General features: G+C 36.1%; 1 protein-coding gene and 1 pseudogene across 3 annotated transcripts in view; one reads left to right on the top strand and one right to left on the bottom strand.

Annotated features, from left to right (window-relative positions):
• The window catches only part of BBS9 (Bardet-Biedl syndrome 9), a 461,843-nt gene that overhangs the window by 365,187 nt on the left and 75,191 nt on the right, over positions 1–21,465 (bottom strand). The window lies entirely within an intron of this gene.
• The window catches only part of LOC122905271, a 37,995-nt pseudogene continuing 29,536 nt past the window's right edge, over positions 13,007–21,465 (top strand).

Genomic DNA, 21,465 nt, shown 5'->3' with positions numbered 1-21,465 from the left:
GCACTTTGTATGCTTCTAAGTAACATCGCATTTAAATATAAAATGTTAATTATATCACTTTGGCAGACGAAGCTTGATATAACTGCTTACCGATTCTTCTATATAACTTTTCTCTACTCTTGTCTTATTTCCAAATGAACTGCTTACAAGATAAATAAAATAAAATTATTAAATGAGTAGATGAGGATAGCAGATAACCCTGACTCTCCCACTAAATTACTGCATAAAATGTTTGTTAAAAACAGCTTTTTTAAGCACATCAATATGCTGCCAAAAAAAAAAAAAAAAAAAGGGTAAATAGATTTCAGAAGCCAAACAGTAAATGAAAGTAAAAAGGTAAACAGAGCCCCTGGGACATTTTCCTAAACCAGGTAACTTTCAGCTTCAGTTTCCATGGTCTCAAATGACATATGGTAAAGGCCCTTGGGGCCCACTCTATGTGGGGAATCTAATTGATCCTGTAATTATCTCCCTCCCCGCAGTAGAAGCCTAAACCACAAAGGGCTCTACCCTTAGCATAAGGAGAACTCAGAAATAGCATTTCCCTGTCAAGCCCAAGAGAAAGCAAAATAAAATGCACATCTCAAAACTTGGAACCAGGTGAAGGAAAAAAATTTATCTCCTAGGAATTCATAACCCCAAGCTGATCAATGTGGATTTTCAGAACAAATTCATTCTACTGGCTTGCCCAAGAAGCCTTAATCTGTGAATTTAGTATAAAGGGATACTGGGTTAATAGAATAACCAAGCACCTGACCAAAGGAAACTCAAATCTCTGAAGGAACACACCAATCATCCCCATGGATACAGTTCCAAAGAATATGATCTCGCAAACAAAATCACAATATACAAGGAACTGAGGACAATAAAAGCAAAAGATAGCAAAAATAATAGTAGAATCAGAACTATGAACTATACTGTAATTATAAACAGAGAACATAGAAATACTATATTTTATATTTAAAGAAATAAAAGCAGGTATTAAAAATATGATCCCAAGAACACTGATTCAAAGGGGCATATGCACCCCAATGTTTATGCCAGCAATGTCTACAATACCCAAATTATGGAAAGAACCCAGATGTCCTTTGACTGATGAATGGATAAAGATGTGAGAGATATATATGTATATATAATGGAATATTACTCAGTTGCAAAAAAGAATGAAATCTTGCCATTTCTAATGACATGGATGGAGCTAAAGAGTTGCGCTAAGTGAAGTAAGTCAATCAGAGAAAGATAAATACCATATGATTTTATTCATATGTGGAATTTAAGAAACAGACGAACACAGGGGAAGGAAGAAAAAATTGAGAGACAGAGAGAAAGAGACAGAGGCAAACCAGAAAACATACTCCTTTACTATAGAGAACAAACTGAGAGTTGTTGGAGGGAGGGAGGTTGGGGGATGGGCTAAATGGGTGATTGGGAGTAAGGAAGGCATTTGTGATTGAGCACCGGATATTACATGTAAGTGATGAATCAATGAAACCAATATTACACTATATGTTAACCAACTAGAACTTAAATAAAATCCTGAAACAAACAAACAAAAAAGGGGTCAAGAGTGTCAACAACTAAACAGATTTTTTTAAAGATTTTATTTATTTATTTATTTGTCAGAGAGAGCGAGAGTGTGCACAAGCAGGCAGAGTGGCAGGCAAAGGCAGAGAGAGAAGCAGGCTCCCTGCCAAGCAAGGAGCCCAATGCAGAACTCAATCCCTGGATCCTGGGATCATGACCGAGCCGAAGGCAGCAGCTTAAGGAACTGAGCCACCCAGGCTTCCCATAAACAGACTTTTTAAAGGACAAAATAAACTTGGAGAAATTAAAAAATGTAATAATTAGACTTAAAACAGCTAACAAAACTCCAAGAGTAGTTTCAACAGAATTAGTCTCTAGTAGTGATTTAGGAAGTGGGAAAATAGAAATAATATAGAATGCACTAAATAAGACACATAGAGACAGAACATGCAAGTGGACTTGAGAGACATGAACAATATGGTAAGATAGTCTAACATATGTCTATTTGGGTTTCCACTAGGAGATAATGCAAAGCATACAGAGAGGCAATGCTGAAAGAAATAATGACAGTGGACTTCCCAGAACTGCTGAAAGGCACCAATCTGAAAGTCCAGCTTAAAAGCCACAAAAATTCCAAGTAGATGTAAAAATAAATCCTCTCTTAGATACTCAACAGAGAAAATGTAAAACACCAAAGAGACTCTCTTAAAAGCAATAGAAAGAAAATGATTAACTAGCAAAAGAGTAACAGCTAGAATGAAACCTAACTTCTCAACACCAATGGAAGACAGAATACAGAAGAATATATCTTGTGTGGCAGAAAAATAATTGTCAACAAAGCATTGTTTATCCAGCCTTCTCCCCAAATACCCTCCAAAATTTTAATGTAATAAACCAAAACATTCTACTCAGGATAGCTATCAAAGCAATTAAGTTCCTAACACACTTGACTCAACTAGAGTTGACTCTAACCCAACTCTCAGATCTTTACTTCCTTAGGAAGGCCAGATTAAAGCCAAATTAAGCAATATACTCAAAGTATACCTTCATAAACACAGCATCCTTTCCTTTTTTTTTTTTTAATTTCTTTTCAGCGTAACAATATTCATTGTTTTTGCACCACACCCAGTGCTCCATGCAATATGTGCCCTCCCTAATGCCCACCACCTTTTTCCCCCAACCTCCTACCCCCAGCCCTTCAAGACCCTCAGGTTGTTTTTTAGAGTCCATAGTCTCTCATGGTTCACCTTCCCTTCCAATTTCCCACAACTCTCTTCTCCTCTCCATCTCCCCATGTCCTCCATGTTATTTGTCATGCTCCATAAATAAGTGAAACCATATGATAACTGACTCTCTCTGCTTGACTTCTTTCACTCAGCATAATCTCTTCCAGTCCCATCCAAGTTGGTATAAAAGTTGGGTATTCATCCTTGCTGATGGAGGCACAATACTCCATAGTGTATATGGACCACATCTTCCTTATCCATTCGTCCATTGAAGGGCATCTTGGTTCTTTCCACAGTTTAGCGACCGTGGCCATTGCTGCTATAAACATTGGGGTACATATGGCCCTTCTTTTCACGACATCTGTATCTGTGGGGTAAATACCCAGTAGTGCAATTGCAGGGTCATAGGGAAGCTCTATTTTTAATTTCTTGAGGAATCTCCACACTGTTCTCCAAAGTGGCTGCACCAACTTGCATTCCCACCAACAGTGTAAGAGAGTTCCCCTTTCTCCACATCCTCACCAACACACATTGTTTCCTGTCTTTCTAATTTTGGCCATTCTAACTGGTGTAAGGTGGTATCTCAATGTGATTTTAATTTGAATCTCCCTGATGGCTAGTGATGATGAACACTTTTTCATGTGTCTGATAGCCATTTGTATGTCTTCATTGGAGAAGTGTCTGTTCATGTCTTCTGCCCATTTTTTGACAAGATTATCTGTTTTGTGTGTGTTGAGTTTGAGTTCTTTATAGATCCTGGATATCAACCTTTTGTCTGTACCGTCATTTTCAAATATCTTCTCCCATTCCGTTGGTTGCCTCTTTGTTTTGTTGACTGTGTCCTTTGCTGAGCAGAAGCTTTTGATCTGGATGAAGACCCAAAAGTTCATTTTCGCTTTTGTTTCCTTTGCCTTTGGAGACACATCTTGAAAGAAGTTGCTGTGGCTGATATCGAAGAGGTTACTGCCTATGCTCTCCTCTAGGATTCTGATGGATTCCTGTCTCACATTGAGGTCCTTTATCCATTTCGAGTTTATCTTTGTGTACGGTGTAAGAGAATGGTCAAGTTTCATTCTTCTACATATAGCTGTCCAGTTTTCCCAGCACCATTTATTGAAGAGACTGTCTTTTTTCCACTGTATATTTTTTCCTGTTTTGTCTAAGATTATTTGACCATAGAGCTGAGGGTCCATATCTGGGCTCTCTACTCAGTTCCACTGGTCTATGTGTCTGTTTTCATGCCAGTACCAACAGCATCTTTTCCTTAATAGCACTTGTGATTTTACACTTATTTTTAGGATTATCTATTTAATGTTTATCTCACTCTCCAAATGTAATGAGGCCACAGATTTCTATATTTGGCTTACCACTGTATCCATAGTATGTACCAGGGTACCTAACACATAAATGGAAGGAAGGAAGGAAGGGAGGGAGGGAGGGAAAGGGGAGAAGAGACGGGCAGGGAAGGAAGAAGGGAGGATAAAATGAAGAAGGGAAGATCTAATAAATTAATAATATAGATAAAAAGTATAATCTTTACTAAAAGCTATGGAAAGCTAGCTAAATAAATAGTAAGACATATTGTATTCCTGGATGAGAAGAATCAATTATCATGTCAGATATACACTAAAATAATCTATAGATTTAATACAATGCCAGACAAAATTCTAGCTTGATTTTTTCAGAAAACTCAATAAACTATTTTTTAAACTTGAGAGAGAATTGAAAAAGAGCAAAATTAACCTATAAATTTTGAAAAGCAAGAAACAACAATGAAGAATGGTTACCCTCCCACATCTCAAAACATACTTTTTTTTTTCAAACATACTATTGGCACTCCTTATAGATACATTTATAGACACATAAATAAAGAGAGAGGAATGGAGCCTAAGAGCAAATTAATGACTATATAGGAATTCAACATATGAGAAAAGTGGGCACTCCAAATTATAAAAAGAATATTTATAAATGGTGCTTGGACAACAGGGTATAATTTGAGAAAACATAAAATTGCAGCCTTACTGTATACCATTTCTAAAAACAAATTCTAGAAAATTTAAGAAAACATATGAAAATATTCTAGAATTAAAGTCTAAAAAAGATCTTCATAAGAACGATACAAAGAGGGCGCCTGGGTGGCTCGGTTGGGCGACTGCCTTCGGCTCAGGTCATGATCCTGGAGTCCCGGGATCGAGTCACGCATCGGGCTCCCAGGTCCATGGGGAGTCTGCTTCTCCCTCTGACCTTCTCCCCTCTCATGCTCTCTCTCACTCTCTCTCTCTCAAATAAATAAAATCTTTTTTAAAAAATGATACAAAGATCAGAGTCATAACAAAAACATCAAGCATTTAACATCATGAAAAGTTAAAACATTTGCACAACTAAGTAAATGAACAGTTAAGTTTAAAAGTTAAAGACACATCATTCACAGGTTGTGTGTCCCTGGCAAAACTGTTTCATCTTGCCAATCCTAAATTTTCTCATGCCTAACATGAGAATATGGACCTACTTTACAAGGTTGCCTTGAGAATTAAATGAGAACGTTTGGGTTAAATCCTTAGCTCAGTCTTGGGTGGTAGCACCTAGTAGTGTCCAATAAATATTCACTACTATTCCAAATAGCAAATATCTAACAAAATGTCCATTAAAGGGAGATTCTGAACTTTTTAAAAAATCATAATACCTAATGTGGGCATAGATATTACACATAGCTGTGAAAAGGGTAAGCTGGGCCCATCTCTTTGCATAAAACAATTTATACTGTGAATCAAAAACTTTTTATCCCAATTATCCAGAATTTTAGCCTTAAGAAATATCAGAGAAAAACAGAGATTCAAAACTGGTAATTTATGAACATAGGTTTTTTTCTTCTCATTTTAACTTCAGCTTATTGAAGCATAATTGATAAATAAAATTTAAGATATTTTAAGTGTACAACATGGTAATTTGATATAGGCACACAATCCTTAAACATAAGTATTCTGCCCAATAGTTAACTAACATAGATCACCCCACATACTTATCTTTTTTTTTCTTTTTTTTGGTAAAAACATTTATGTTCTACACTCAGCAAATTTCAATTATACAATGGTGTTATCAACTAAGTCACCATGTTTTACATTAATTCCTAAGACCTTATTTATACATTTCATAGCTGAAAGTTTGTACCCTTTTACCAACATTTCTGGATTTCCCCTATCCTCGGCCCCTTGCAACTACTTTTCTACTCTGTTTCTGTGAGTTTTACTTTTTTTCCCCCTTAGATTCCACATAAGTGATACCATGTAGTATTTGTCTATGTCTGTTTTATTTCATCAAACATAATGCCCTCAAGGTCCTTACATGTTGCTGCAAATGATGGAATTTCTTTCTTTCTGCTGGCTGAATAATATTCCATTGCATGTGTCTACACATTTTCTCCAACCATTCATCCACTGATGAACACATAAGTTGTTCTGTATCTTGGCTGCTGTGAAGAATGCTATAATGCACATGTAAGTCCAGATATCTCTTTGAACTCCTGTCTTCATTTCCTTTGGAAATATACCCAGAAGTGGGATTCCTGAATCATACAATAGTTCTATTTTTAATTTTCTGAGGAACCTCCATACTGTTTTATATAGCGCCCACACCAATTTGCATTCCAACCAACAGAGCACAAGAGTTCCCTTTTCTCTACATCCTAGCCAACACCTGTTATCTCTTCTCTTTTTGATGGCAGCCATTCTAACAAGTATGAGGTGATATCTCATTATGGCTTTGATTTACATTTCTCTAATAATTAGGGATGTTGAACAACTTTTCATGTATCTGTTGGACATCTGTATGTCTTATTTGGGAAAATATCTAGTCAGTTCCTCTGCCCATTTTTAATCAGATTATTTGGGGATTTTCTTCTATTGATTCGTATGAGTTCTTTATATATTTGGGATATGAATTCCTTATCCGATATATGACCACACATGTTTTCTCTGGTTCTGTAGACTCCTTTCCTTTTTGTTGATGGTTTCTTTTGCTGTGCAGAAGCTGAGTTTGATGTTTGGGTGGGGGGGTTAGGAGAAGGGGTTGTATTAAGTTAGTGTTTATTTTTCAATTTGAATGAAACCTCATAAATACATTTTTGTTGTAATAATTGTAATGATATGGGGGCGCCTGGGTGGCTCAGTAGGTTAAAGCCTCTGCCTTTGGCTCAGGTCATAATTCCAGGGTCCTGGGATCGAGCCCTGCATTGGGATCTCTGCTTAGCAGGGAGCCTGCTTCTTCCTCTCTCTCTCTCTGCCTGCCTCTCTGCCTGCTTGTGGTCTCTGCCTGTCAAATAAATAAACAAAATTTAAAAAAAAAAAAAAAGACCAACCAATTTTGTCAAGGATAAAACAGCTGCCAGTAGAAGCACCTGGGTGGCTCAGTGGGTTAGGGGTTAGACTATTGATTTCCACACAGGTTATGACCTCAGGATTGTGAGATCAAGCCACTGGGCTCTGAGCAGCATGAAGTCTTTTTGAGATTCTCTGTCTCTCTCTCCCTTACTCACTGCCCCTCCCTCTAAAAAAAGTGGGCAGTCAAACCAAGAATTTAATTTAATGTCCTTCCAACAGAAGCTGCACTATTCTAATGAACCTTTATAAAACCCATAAGACAAGCATTATAATGAAAGAAAAGAAAATGCCACAAAACTATTAAAATGATGACTTTTAACCTTTTTTAAATCCTGGGCATTCGACAACTTTTTTAAATCCTGAGGCCCAAATGCACTGTAAGGTTCATAAGAGAACACTCCACTCCCAACTTTAAAATTCTCATTGCTTAAATGTAACAATAAATTCCCTAGTGAACCACTGGGTTCTGGTTTTAATTAAAAGTAAATTTGCTAAGATTGCCATCTCCTACTGAAGAGAAAGTCAAGTCCTTCATGATCTACCCCAAGTAGATTTTCAGAAAACCTCTTATCTGAATCCTGTCTTAAAGAAAGAGAAAGTTTCAAGAAAAGAAAAATATATATTTTTATGTGGAAAGGTAGGTGAAGTCTCTTAACCTACTCAATGCTACCAGATACAAAATTCTCATTCCTCAAAAAGTAAAACATACACTTCTTTGGGTCCATGTTCTGAGATAACTAGTAAAATCCCTCGGCACAGTGGGGTGCCTGGGTGACTCAATCAGTTAAGAGTCCAGCTCTTGATCTCAGCTCATGTCTTGATCTGCGGGTTGTGAGTTCAAGTCCTAGGTTGGGCTCGAGGGCTACTTAAAAAAAAAAATCCCTTGGCATAGTAAAATATTTGATGGCATTCATATAAAAAATATTAAAATATACTTATTACATTTCAAATTTAAAACCAAAATATAGGGCACCTGGGTGGCTCAGTGGGTTAAGCCGCTGCCTTCGGCTCAGGTCATGATCTCAGGGTCCTGGGATCGAGTCCCATATCGGGCTCTCTGCTCAGCAGGGAGCCTGCTTCCCTCTCTCTCTCTCTGCCTCTTGCCTACTTGTGATCTCTCTCTGTCAAATAAATAAATAAAATCTTTAAAAAAAAAATTTTTTTTAATTTAAAACCAAAATATATCAGCAATGGCAAAATCAAGGAGAAAATAGAAACTACATTATAAAACCACTACTTTTATCATCCATTCAAACGTATTCTTCTGATATAATGAAGATGGAAAAAATTCAGTATTTCCCAAGAATCTTACTTTTTCTCTATTCCCTTGAGACTGTCATTATGACATTTAAACGCTGAAATTTTCAAATCTTTTAATATATGTGTGTGCATTTATTTATATATACATACACACATATTTTTGCATATGTGTATATATACATACACAGACATAAACACACAAATATACATAAATGCATAAAATTCTGATTGCTAATTTCCTCATCTGTAGGATGGGAATAATATTTACTTCACAGTTTGTTAGGAAAAGTAAATGGAAACACACAGAGGCACCTGGCACAGTACCAGACACATAACTATAGCCTGCCATCAAAAAAATGTTTGTTTGGGACGCCTGCGTGGCTCAGTTGGTTGAGCAGCTGCCTTCGGCTCAGGTCATGATCCCAGTGTCCTGGGATCGAGTCCCACATTGGGCTCCTTGCTGGGCAGGGAGCCTGCTTCTCCCTCTGCCTCTGCTTGCCTCTCTGTCTGCCTGTGCTCGCTCTCTCTCCCTCTCTCTCTGACAAATAAATAAATAAAATCTTTAAAAAAAAAATGTTTGTTTTTCTTAGCTTTTGGAAACACAAAAGGAATTTCAAAGTTAATATCTTTATTAAAAGATATCTTTAACATAAGAAAAATCTGTAGTTGTCTTATTTTTTCCTTATTAAATAGAATATACTCTCCATCTAAGATATATTAATGGTTCTTTACTGACTTTATGTTTTGCAATGCCACTTACACAATACCAGAAGCCTTCACAAGGACAAAAAAAAAAGATGGTTTGTCTAATAAAAACATAAATGTACGAAACACAATGCTGTTCCTCTTACAGAAAGTCCACATTCTTTAATATTGTATAAAATAAGCCATTAGTCAATAAATCTCTAATGACTGCAAAAAAAGATAACAGAAACTTAATAATACAAACTCCCCTCTCCTAGATAAAATAAATAAAATACAATATTGAACAGATTATTTGGAATTAATAAAAATGTATTTACAACCTGGTAACATTTTACTTGAAATTAGTCAAAATTACTGTGGTACATTCTAAGAGAAAATAATAAAAGCAAAAATAAATTAACATTTCAGCATCACCATTAACCACCTAAAATATCAATATCAAGATTCAGATTTAACCTCTAAGATTATTTCAGTTTTCCAGACAATATCTCACTTCTTAATCTCCTCTATTTCTCTAATACACATGGCATGCATCATTCTGAGAATTTTTAATTGTTAAACCCTGTTAAAAGTCTAAGCGAATGAACAAATGCTTCTTCTAATAAAATGTAATAACTGTGATAGAATTAGATTTAACATGTAAAGTCCTACAGCATTTTTCTTTTTTTTTTTTTTTAGATTTTATTTATTTATTTGCCAGACAGAGATCACAAGTAGGCAGAGAGGCAGGCAGAGAGAGAGAGGAGGAAGCAGGCTCCATGTTGAGCAGAGAGCCTGATGTGGGGATAGATCCCAGGACCCTGAGATCACGACTAAGCCGAAGGCAGAGACTTTACCCCACTGAGCCACCCAGGCGCCCCCCTATAGCATTTTTCTAAACAAATGAATTGTTCGGGAGTTACCACCTTCTTTAGGTCTCCCTACATAGAAACACATTTTTTTTTTAATTATATAGCAAAGACTACGGCTTCTGTTCAAACCTAGATTTTAGTGTTTATAAAATTAGAAACAGATACATATATATATATATATATATATATATATATATATACACATATATAGGTAAGTATATATACCTACACTATATATATGAAATGTTGAAAGGTTTTATGTGTTATATAGGAAGGTACATTACACACATAGGAGGAAATTAATGTTAATCTTGCAAAGAAATAATTCATTCATAAACAAACCTTTTTTAATCTCACAGATATCCTCATTACATCTTACCAAAATTATTTACACAATTCACTCGAAATTAAGTTAAATGAAAATATTGATAGAATGTAGCACCTTTATTATTTTGAAAAATCAAGAACTATTTATGTCATTTTTTGCCATTTTTAACCCAGAAAGGGAGGATTTTATTTTGATCTAGAGTATCTCTAAGAGTTCACCAATACCACTCTGCATTTTTATCAATACCTGATTTATGACTACATGTATTTCTATTTGCATCTAAATTTTAGGATTAAAGGTGCTTCATATTTTATTCTTAATAATTTTCTGTATTTTCTAAATTCTTTTTTTAATTTTTCTTAAGATCTTATTTACGTCAGAGAAAGAGAAAGCACATGAGCAAGGGAGGGGCAAAGGGAGAAGGAGAACCAGACTCCTTACTTAGCAGGGAGTCTGAAGCAAGGCTTGATCCCAGGACCATGGGATCATGACCTAAGGTAAAGGCAAATGTTTAACTAACTAATCCACCCAGGTGCACCCCTAAATTCTTTAAAGATAAACTCTGTAAATTAAAAAATAAGTAATTTCAAAGCAATAATTAAAACATTTAGAATAGGGACATTAGTCAGAAAGCTTGGTATTGGCCACTCCAAATAAAAAAAAAAAAAAAAGTGTAGTACCCAAAGGGTAACCTATGAATTTATGACTTCTCATACTTTGTCAAAAATAATATACATAAAATTCTAATTCAGATCTAACACTTGCAATAGAAGAAAAAAGGGGTATAATCAACAAAAGATTAAAAACCGTGTGACCATTTCACTTCATGCACAAAAAGCATCTGATAAAGTACAATAGCCATTCATGATAAAAACCCTCAATAAAGCAGGGAACACACCTCAACATAATAAAGGTCATATATGAAAAACCCACAGCTAACATTATACATTATACTCAATGGGGAAAAACTCTCAGCAGGAACAAGACAAGGATGTCTACTCTCACTACTTTTATTCAACATAGTACTGGAAGTCCCAGCTACAGCAATCAAAAAAGAATAAGAAATAAAAGAAATCCAAATTGGTAAAGGAGAAGGAAAACTTTCACTATTTACAGAGGAAGTGATACGACATATAGAAACCTTAAAGATTCCACCAAAAAACTACTAGAACTATTAAATGAATTCATTAAGGTCACAGAATACAAAATCAATAGACAGAAACCCACTACATTTCTATACACTAATAAGGAAGAAGAAGAAAGAGAAATTAAGAAAACAATCCCATCTATAATTACACTAATAATAATGAGGATCTAAGAATAAACTTAGTCAAGGAGTAAAAGCCTGTACTCTAAATACTATAACACATTAAGGGAAGAAATTAAAGACAATACAAACAAATGAAAAGGTATCCCCTGCTCATGGATTAGAAGAACAAATATTATTAAAATGTATATACTAGGGGCGCCTGGGTGGCTCAGGAGGTTAAGCAGCTGCCTTCAGCTCAGGTAATGATCCCAGGGTCCTGGGAATAAGCCCTGCATCAGGCTCCCTGCTCAGCAGGGAGCCTCTTTCTCCCTCTCGCTCTGCCTGCTGATCTGCCTATTTGTGCTCTCTCTCCATCTCTCTAATAAATAAATAAAATGTTTTTTTTTAAAAAAGTCTATACTAGCCAAAGCAATGCATAGATTTAATGTAATCCCTATCAAAATGCTAACAGTATTTTTAATAGAGCTAGAATAAATAGTCCTAAACCTGTATGGAACCAAAAAAGACTCCAAATAGCTAAAGCAATCTCTGGGAGTGAGGGGGAGGACAAAACTGGAGGTATCCCAATCTCAGATTTCAAGTTTTACTACAAAGTTGTAGTAATCAAAACAGCATGGCACTGGCACAAAAACAGAAACAAAGATTCAAAGAACAGAATAGAGAGTCCAGAAATAAACCCATGATTACTATATGGTCAAGTAGTCTTTGACAAAGGAAGCAAGAACATACTGTGGGGAAAAACAGTCTCATCAACAAATGGTGTTAGGAAAACTGGACAGCTACATGCAAAAGAATGAAACATACTCAAGTGGGTTAAGGACCTAAAACTAAAACCTGAAACCACAGAAGTCCTAGAAAAGAAGACAGGCAGTAACTTCTCTGACATTAGCCATAAGAATATTTTTCTAGATATGTCTCCTAGAGACAAGGGAAACAAAAAGAAAAATAAACTATTTGGACTAATCAAAATTAAAAAGCTTCAGCAAGAGGAGCAAGATGGCAAAGGAGTAGGAGACCTAAATTTCATTGGGTCCCAGGAATTCAGCTAGATAGAGATCAAACCATTCTGAACACCTAAAAACTCAAGAGGAGATTGCAGATAAATAGAGCAGTAATTCTAGGAACAGAAAAGCAGGCACTTTCTGGAAAGTAGGATGTGTGGAAAAGTGAATCCAAGGCTATCTACAGGAAGATATACTGCAGGGGGAGGGCTAGCTCCCAGCAAGCCATAGAGCAGCAGAGCACATAATCAGAACTTTTAGAAGTCTGTTGCACTGAGGGAGGTCACACCAGAGGCTAAGCAGGAGGTAGAGCCCTTGCTGGGACAGTGTGGTCTCAGGACCCACAGGGTCACAAAAAGAACAAGGATGCCTGAGTGTGGCAGAGCCCCCAGGTATCAGAGCAGGGAAGCCAGCGGCAGAGATGGAGCCGAGGAATGAGATCTCAGGTCGGGATTACCTTAAAATATGATCCAAGGCACAATCGGGCCACTGCTCTTTGAGCAGGAAACCCACAAGTGGCAGATCCACGGAGAGCCCCCCTCCCTCAACCAAGGAGCAGTGCAGGGGCACACTGCAGGAATCTGCTGGATTTGGAGACTCCAAACCGGGCCCTATGCCAAAGATGAAAACAAACGGTCACAGGCCAGGTAAGCATAGAGCATGGCCAGAGACCAGAGAGATGGAAGAGATTGACTGCATTTCTCTGAGGGCACAAGAAGAGGTGGGGCCTCGAGCTCTCAGCTCCTCCAGGTGGGAGACTGGGAGGTCACCATCTTCATTCTCCTCCTACAAAGCTTTACTGAAAGCATTCAGGAAACAAAAGCTACCAAGAGCAAAACCGAGCAGATTACTTAGCCTGGCCCCTGGCACGAGTGGTGCAATTCCACCCCAGGCAAAGACATTTGAGAATCACTGCAACAGGACCCTCCCCCAGAAGATCAGCAAGTATGTCCAGCCAAGACCAACTTCACCAATCAATGAGAACTACAGAACTCCAGAGCTAAGGGGAATGCAGCAAATAGAGTTCCTGGCTTTTTCCCCATGATTCTTTAGTCTTTCAAAGTAAATTTTTTAAATTTTATTTTTTTCTCATTCTATTTTTTTTATTTTTCCTCTTTCCTATTTAACCTATATAAACTAGTTTATCTTATCAATACCTTCTTAAAAATATTTTTTAATTATCACTGTTATACTCTACTGCTTCATTGTATTTAACCTTATTTTTTGTACACATACAAGTTTTTATTTCTTTAAAGTTTTAGGGTACCGTTTCCTCTAAGAAATCAAAATATACCCTAAATCTAGCATATAGCTTTGTTCTATTCTCCAGTTAGATCCCATTCTCTCATTTTTTTATCTTTCTTTTTTCAACCAGCTTCTTATCCATCAATTCCTTTTTTAGAATCTCTTAATGTTCATACTGACCTTCATATTCTATCCCTTCATTGTGTTTACCTTATTCTTGTATGTATATAAGTGTTTCTTTCTTTAAAATTTTGGGAGGCAGTTTCTTCTAACAGACCAAAATACACCCAAAATCAAGTGTGTGCTTCTGTTCTACTCACCAGTCAAATCATTCATATATAGATATAGATATCTATATACAGATAGATATATTAATAAAACTATTAATAAATTAATAAAACTATTAACAAATATATATATTAATAAAATGACACATATATATATATATGTGTCATTTTATTCCCGTTTCTTCTCCCCCAGTTTCAGGTCTCTTCTGATTTGGAGAGATATTTTTCTGGGGTCCTTGCTACCCTTTTAATATGTTGTTCTCGCATTCATCTCTTCTTATCTGGATAAAATGACAACGTGGAAAAACGCACCTGAAAAAGAAGTACAAAAGGAAGTACTGAGCTAGAGACCTAATCAATACAGACACCAGTAAGATGTCAGAACCAGAGTTCAGAATGATGATTATCAAGATGCTAACTGGGCTTGAAAAAAGCATAGAAGATATGAGAGAATTCCTTTCTGGAGAAATAAAATCCCTTTCTGGAAAAATAAAAGAACTATAAAATCTAACCAAATCTAACAAAGTTGAAATTTAAAAAGCGATTAATGAGGAGCAATCAAAAATGGACGCTCTTACTGCTAGGATAAAAGAGGCAGAAGAAGAATTACTGATACAGAAGATCAAATGATGGAGAATAAAGAAGCTCAGCAAAAGAGAGACAAACAACTACTGGACCACAAGGAGAGAAGTCGAGAGATAAGTGATATCATAAGACGAAACAATATTAGAATAATTGGGATCCCAGAAGAAGAAGAAAGAGAGAGGGGCAGAAGGTATATTGGAGCAAATTATAGCAGATAATTTCCCCAATTTGGTGAAGGGCACAAGCATCAAAATCCAGGAGGCACAGATAACCCCCCTCAAAATCAATAAAAATAGGCCCTCACCCCATCATCTAATAGTAAAACTTACAAGTCTTAGTGACAAAGAGAAAATCCTGAAAGTAGCATGGGATAAGAAGTCTGTAACATACAAGGGTAGAAATATTAGAATGGCAGCAGACTTATCCACAGTGACCTGGGAGTCCAGAAAGGACTGGCATGATATACTCAGAGAACTAAACAAGAAAAATATGCAGCCAGGCTGTCACTGAAAATAGAAGGAGAGATAAAAAGATTCCAGGACAAACAAAAATTAAAAGAATTTGCAAACACCAAACCAACCCTACAGAAAATATTGAAAGGGGTCCTCTAAGCAAAGACAGAGCATAAAAGTAGTAGACCAGAAAGGAACAAAGACAATATACAGTAACAGCCACCTTACAGGCAATAAAATAGCACTAAACTCCTACCTTTCAGTAGTTACCCTAAGTGCCACAATCAAAAGACATAGGGTATCAGAATGGATAAAAAAACAAGACCCATGGGGGCATCTGGTTGGCTCAGTGGGTTAAGCCTGTGCCTTCAGCTCAAGTCATGATCTCAGGTTCCTGGGATCGAGGCTCCGATCTGAGCTCCCTGCTCAGCAGGGAGCCTGCTTTCTCCTCTCTCTCTGCCTGCCTCCCTGCCTACTTGTGATTTCTGTCAAATAAATAAATAAATAAATAATCTTTTTAAAAAAGACCCATCGATATGCTGTCTATAAGAAATTCATTTTGGACCCAAAGACACCTCCAGATTTAAACTGAGGGGGTGGAAAACCATTTACCATGCTAATGGACATTCAAAGAAAGCTGGAGTGGCAATCTTTATATCAGACAATTACATTTTAAGCCAAAGACTATAATAAGAGGTGAGGAAGGACACTATATCATACTTAAAGGGTCTGTCCAATAAGAAGATCTAATAATAATCCCTAACATGGGAGCTGCCAATTATATAAACCAGGTAATAACAAAATCAAAGAAACACATCAACAATAATACAATAATAGTAGGGGACTTTAACACCCCCCCCTCACTGAAATGGACAGCTCATCCAAGCAAAAGATCAACAAGGAAATAAAAGCCTTAAATGACACACTGGACCAGATGGACAACACAGATATATTCAAAACATTCTATCTCAAAGCAACAGAATACACATTTTTCTCTAGTGCACATGGAACATTATCCAGAATAGATCGCATCCTGGGTCCAAATCAGCTCTCAACCAGTATCATAATATTGGGATCATTCCCTGCATATTTCCAGACCACAGTGCTTTGAACTCAATCAAAGAGGAAAGTTGGAAAGAACTCAAATACATGGAGGCTAAAGAGCATCCTACTAGAGAACAAAGGGTTCAACCAGGAAATTAAAGAAGAATTGAAAAAATTCATGGAAACAAATGAAAATGAAAACACAACTGTTCAAAATCTTTGGGATGCAGCAAAGGCAGTCCTGAGAGGAAAGTACATAGCAAAACAAGCCTTTCTCAAGAAACAAGAAAGGTCTCAAATAGACAACCTACACCTCAGGAGTTGGAGAAAGAACAGCAAGGAAAGCCTAAACCCAGCAGGAGAAGAGAAATAATAAAGATCAGAACAGAAATCAATGAAATAGAAACCAAAAGAACAGAACAGATCAACAAAACTAGGAGCTGGTTCTCTGAAAGAATTAATAAGACTGATAAATCCCCGGCCAGACTTACCAAAAAGAAAAGAGAAAAGACCCAAATTAATAAAATCATGAAAGAAAGGGGAGAAATCACAACCAACACCAAAGAAATACAAACAATTATAAGAACATATTATGAGCAACTATACTCCAGCAAATTTGACAACTAGAAGAAATGGATACATTCCTAGAGACATATAGACTACCAAAACTGAACCAAGAAGAAAGAGAAAACCTGAACAGACCCATAACCAATAAGAAGATTGAAGCAGTCATCAAAAATCTCCCAACAAGCAAGAGTCCAGGGCCAGACGACAACCCAAGGAAATTCTACCAAACATTTAAAGAAGAATTAATACCTATTCTCCTGAAACTCTTCCAAAAAATGTGGAACATCCAAAAGACTCTCTTCCAAAATGGCTAGAAATCATACAGGAATTCATTAAAGTGTCAGGATAGAAAACCAATGCCCAGAAATCAGTTGCATTTCTATACACGAAGAAAAAGACAGAAGCAGTAGCATATATCAGTACTTCATTCTTTTTTTATGAATGAATATAATTCCATTGTATGTATATAATAACTTTTGTTTATTTATTTAACTGTCACGGGACATTTAGGTTGCTTCTATGTTCTGACTATTGTAAATAATGTTGCTATGAACATGGGTATAGAAATATTTGTTTGACAGCAATGCCCACAACAGCCAAACTATGGAAAGAACTAGATGTCCATCAACAGATGAATGGATAAATAAGATGTGGTATATATATACATAGAATACCATGCAGTCATCAAAAAAATGAAATCTTGCCATTTGCAATGATGTGGATGGAACTAGAAGGTATTATGTTAAGTGAAATAAGTCAATAAGAGAAAGACGATTATCATATGATCTCTGTGATATGAGGAATTTGAGAGGCAAGGTGGTGGGTCATGGGAGGAAGGGAGGGAAAAAAATGAAACAAGATGGGATTGGGAGGGAGACAAAGCGTAAGAGACTCAGTCTCAGGAAACAAACTGAAGGTTGCTGGTGGGTGGAGATGAGGGATCAGATGGCTGGGTTATGGATATTGGGGAAGGTATGTGTTATGGTGAATGCTATAAATTGTGTAAGACTGATGATTCATAGACCTGTACCCCTGAAGAAAATAATACATTATATGTTAATTAAAACAACAAATATTTGCTTGAGTTCCTGTTTTCATTTTCTGGGGGTTATATACCAAGAAGTGGAATTGCTGATTCACTCTATGTTTAATTTTTTTTAACTTTTTGAGTATCACTCTTGATAACACAAACACGTATTTCATATGGCTCTTACATCCTCTTCTTGTTCCACATAAAATCTGAAGTGAAAGAAGAGATTTTTCTAATCTTGCAGTACTTATCTAACACCTACCAATATAAGATCTGCAAGATATACCCATAACAACATAAGAATGTCTAACAAAGTAGACCCAGGTCTTGCCAAAATATCAGATCCAAATATGATAAAGCTTCCAGATCAAACTACAAATATACAAATGTGAAGGACAGAGGAACATATCTATAAGACACTGGGATACAATGAGAACTGTGCAAATTAATAGGAAAAACAATTTAACCTACTCAAATAATGTACAGAGAGAAAGACAAGAGAAAAAGAACCCAATTTTAACCTGTTAAGATATTTTAAAAGAATACAAAGCCAGTAAAACTTGATGTTATAACATATTATTTTGTCACTATGCTCTCAAGTTAAGCCTAACTGAAATATTTGCTGTAAGAATGTTTTTTAAAACTTCATCAGGGCATCTGGGTGGCTCAGTGGGTTAAGCCTCTGCCTTCAGCTCAAGTCATGATCCCAGGGTCCTGGGATGGAGCCCCACACTGGGATCTCTGTTCAGCAGCAAGCTTGCTTTTCCCTCTCTCTCTGCCTGCCTCTCTGCCTACTTGTGATCTCTCTCTCCCTCTCTCTCACTCTCTGTCAAATAAATAAATAAATCTTAAAGAAAAAAACTTGAAATAAACTCACTGCTCTCAAATTATTATTTGCAATCACTATCGTAAATGCAACAAGGAGATATATAATAGTTAAGAACTCACTGGGTATTATATAAGACTGATGACTCATGGACATCTACCTCTGAAACAAATAACATATTACATGTTAATAGAATTTAAAATTTTAAAATACAGGGGAGCCTGGGTGGCTCAGTGGGTTAAAGCCTCTGTCTTTGGCTCAGGTCATGATCCCAAGGTTCTGGGATCAAGCCCCACATCGGGCTCTCTGCTCAGCAGGGAGTCTGCTTCCTCCTCTCTCTCTGTCTGCTTCTCTGCCCACTTGTGATCTCTGTCAAAAAAATAAATAAAATCTTTAAAATAAAATAAAATTTAAAAATATATTTTAAAAAATAGTTAAGAACTCAGTCTATAGAATCAGATACACCCAGATCCAAACTTCAGCTCTGCACTTAGCAGCTGTATAAACTCAAGCAAGAAATTTCAATTTACAAACAATAGTTTCCTCATCTATAAAATGAAGGTAATCACAATGACTTGACAAGATTGTTTTTGAAATTAAATACTGCATACAAAGAACTTAACAGAGACTAATTCATAAACTATGCTAATAATGTAGCTATTTGTAGTAGCATTATAAATAAGAATGTCTCATGTTAAAAGTTTAAAAATACTAATCTAAATAATCACAAAATTCTATTCAAAAGTAAATACCATGATCGCCACATTCACACATTAAGACCCACTTAAGAAAACACCAAGAGAGGAGAAAAAATTAAATATGCCTCATTCAACTTTAAATCTATGTTAATGGAGAGAGGCAAACATTTACTCACTATAGGGGTTAGAAAATCAAACTGATAATTAATACCACTTGGTTCACAACAAAGTGGCAAAATCCTTTGGACCAGTAGCTACCTGCAAAATAGACTCAAATAAATACTAAATAACCCCTTGCGTTTTTAGGATTCTAAACAGAAGTTATGTCAGACATCATAGATGAAGAGAGAAAAGAAGTCCTTGATCTCAAGGAACTCGCAGTCCAGTGAAAGAAGCAGAAAAAATTTTAAGACAGGGATGACACATGTTATATAGAAACATGTAAATGGTCTTAGAGTTCCACATAAAAGGCAACCTAAGACTGGGGAAAGAGGGCAAAGGTAGATATAACTGATTTCAAAGTCCTCCCACCAAAAAAAGCGAAGCCTGAATCAAATTTTGAAGGATTAGAACTTGGTTAAATGAAAAACTGAGGGGCAATGTATTTGACAGTGTAGGCAGAAGTATGAGAAAGTATTGTTTCAAGCTGGAGTCTGAAGTAAGATCAGACCAGTGGGTTTAGTAGGGCCAGTCACTCATATAATCCCTGTTACTCTTCCTGTAAGTGATGGGAGCCCTGAGGAATTTTAAGCAGGGCAAAGATATGATCAGATTTGTGCTTTAAAAGATTACCTTAAAGCAGCAGAATGGAGAACCGGAAGGAAAAAAGAAACAGGGAGCCTACAGAGCAAGATCTTTCAAGCAAGATAAGAGGTATGTGGACTAGCAGGGAGTCTCTTCCAGTAAAGCAGATGAGAAACAGAGAAAACCCAAATTAAGGTAATGATGGTAGAAATGGTGATGAAACAAATTATTCCTCAATTTTCTTTTTTTAAAGTTTTGGTTTTTTTTTTTTAGTAATCTCTGCTGTTCGGGAAACCACAGAACCAATAGAAATCAATGCCAACGACCCTGACCCTTCAATTCATGTGATAATAAAGATATCAACCAACTCCATCCATTATGCAGCCTAGAAACTATTCCCCAGATTTTTTCTGAAACTCAGCCATAAACCAATTTGATGATTTGGTTATAAGAGAAAGAAAACAATTTTAAAGTTACAGTTCCATACAATCTCCATCATTTCTATCAATAGTCATGTGCATGAGTCTTTGACTTCTTAGACAAAGACACACACACATACACAACTGAAATAAGAAAATGTTCCCATTTTCAGTAGAGTTCATGCTACGCAGATAAGAGACTAAAGTTATATTCAAATGCACCAGAGTGTCTGCTACTGCTAATTACATATTGGTTTCTTTTCATTCACAAAGAATCCCTCATTTCACTGTGTATACATTGCAATGTTTTCCTCTTAGGATTAAAATTCTTGTACTATATTCTGTGTTTAACCAAGAATACTTCTCTTAAATACATATATTTACATTATATTATTGTGTATGTGATATACATATTTATATTATATTTATATTAAATGTATAATATATTTATATTCCATTAAATATTTATATAAATACAGGGACAGAGAGAGAGATAGAAATAGACATACAGATGGTTTTTTCCTCAAATGTAAACATGAATGCCTTTTCAAAATACTCTCCTTATTTAAAATTCAAACACAAATGCATTTTCAAATTCCAACTGCCACATACCTCTGTAAAGAACAATTTGGCAAGATTTGTAAGGTTGTTAGAAATTTTTAAAGAGATTATAAGCAATTAAAATTCACTCTAGTATATGAACAATACAAAAGCTTTATCTTCAGTTACATGAATTGCCTGAAGCATTCTAGATTTATTCCAAAATTAAAATACTCTACAATTCCTGCCTAGCAACAAAGTTGGTTTTTTTTTTAATTTATTTCTTTTACTTGAGAGACTGAGAATGTGCCGCTAAGAGGGCCAGAGGGAGAGGAAGAGAGAGTCTTAAGCAGTCTTTACACTGAACATGGAGCCTGACACAAGGCTCAAACCCAAAACCCTGAGATCAAAATCTGAGCAGAAACCAAGGTTCAGACACTTAATGGACTCCACCACCCAGGCACCCCCACAAACTTGGTAATTTAAA

Source organism: Neovison vison, chromosome 4 (genome assembly GCF_020171115.1).
Source record: "Neovison vison isolate M4711 chromosome 4, ASM_NN_V1, whole genome shotgun sequence".
Lineage (NCBI taxonomy): Eukaryota > Metazoa > Chordata > Mammalia > Carnivora > Mustelidae > Neogale > Neogale vison.
This window is presented reverse-complemented; position numbering and strand designations above follow the sequence as displayed.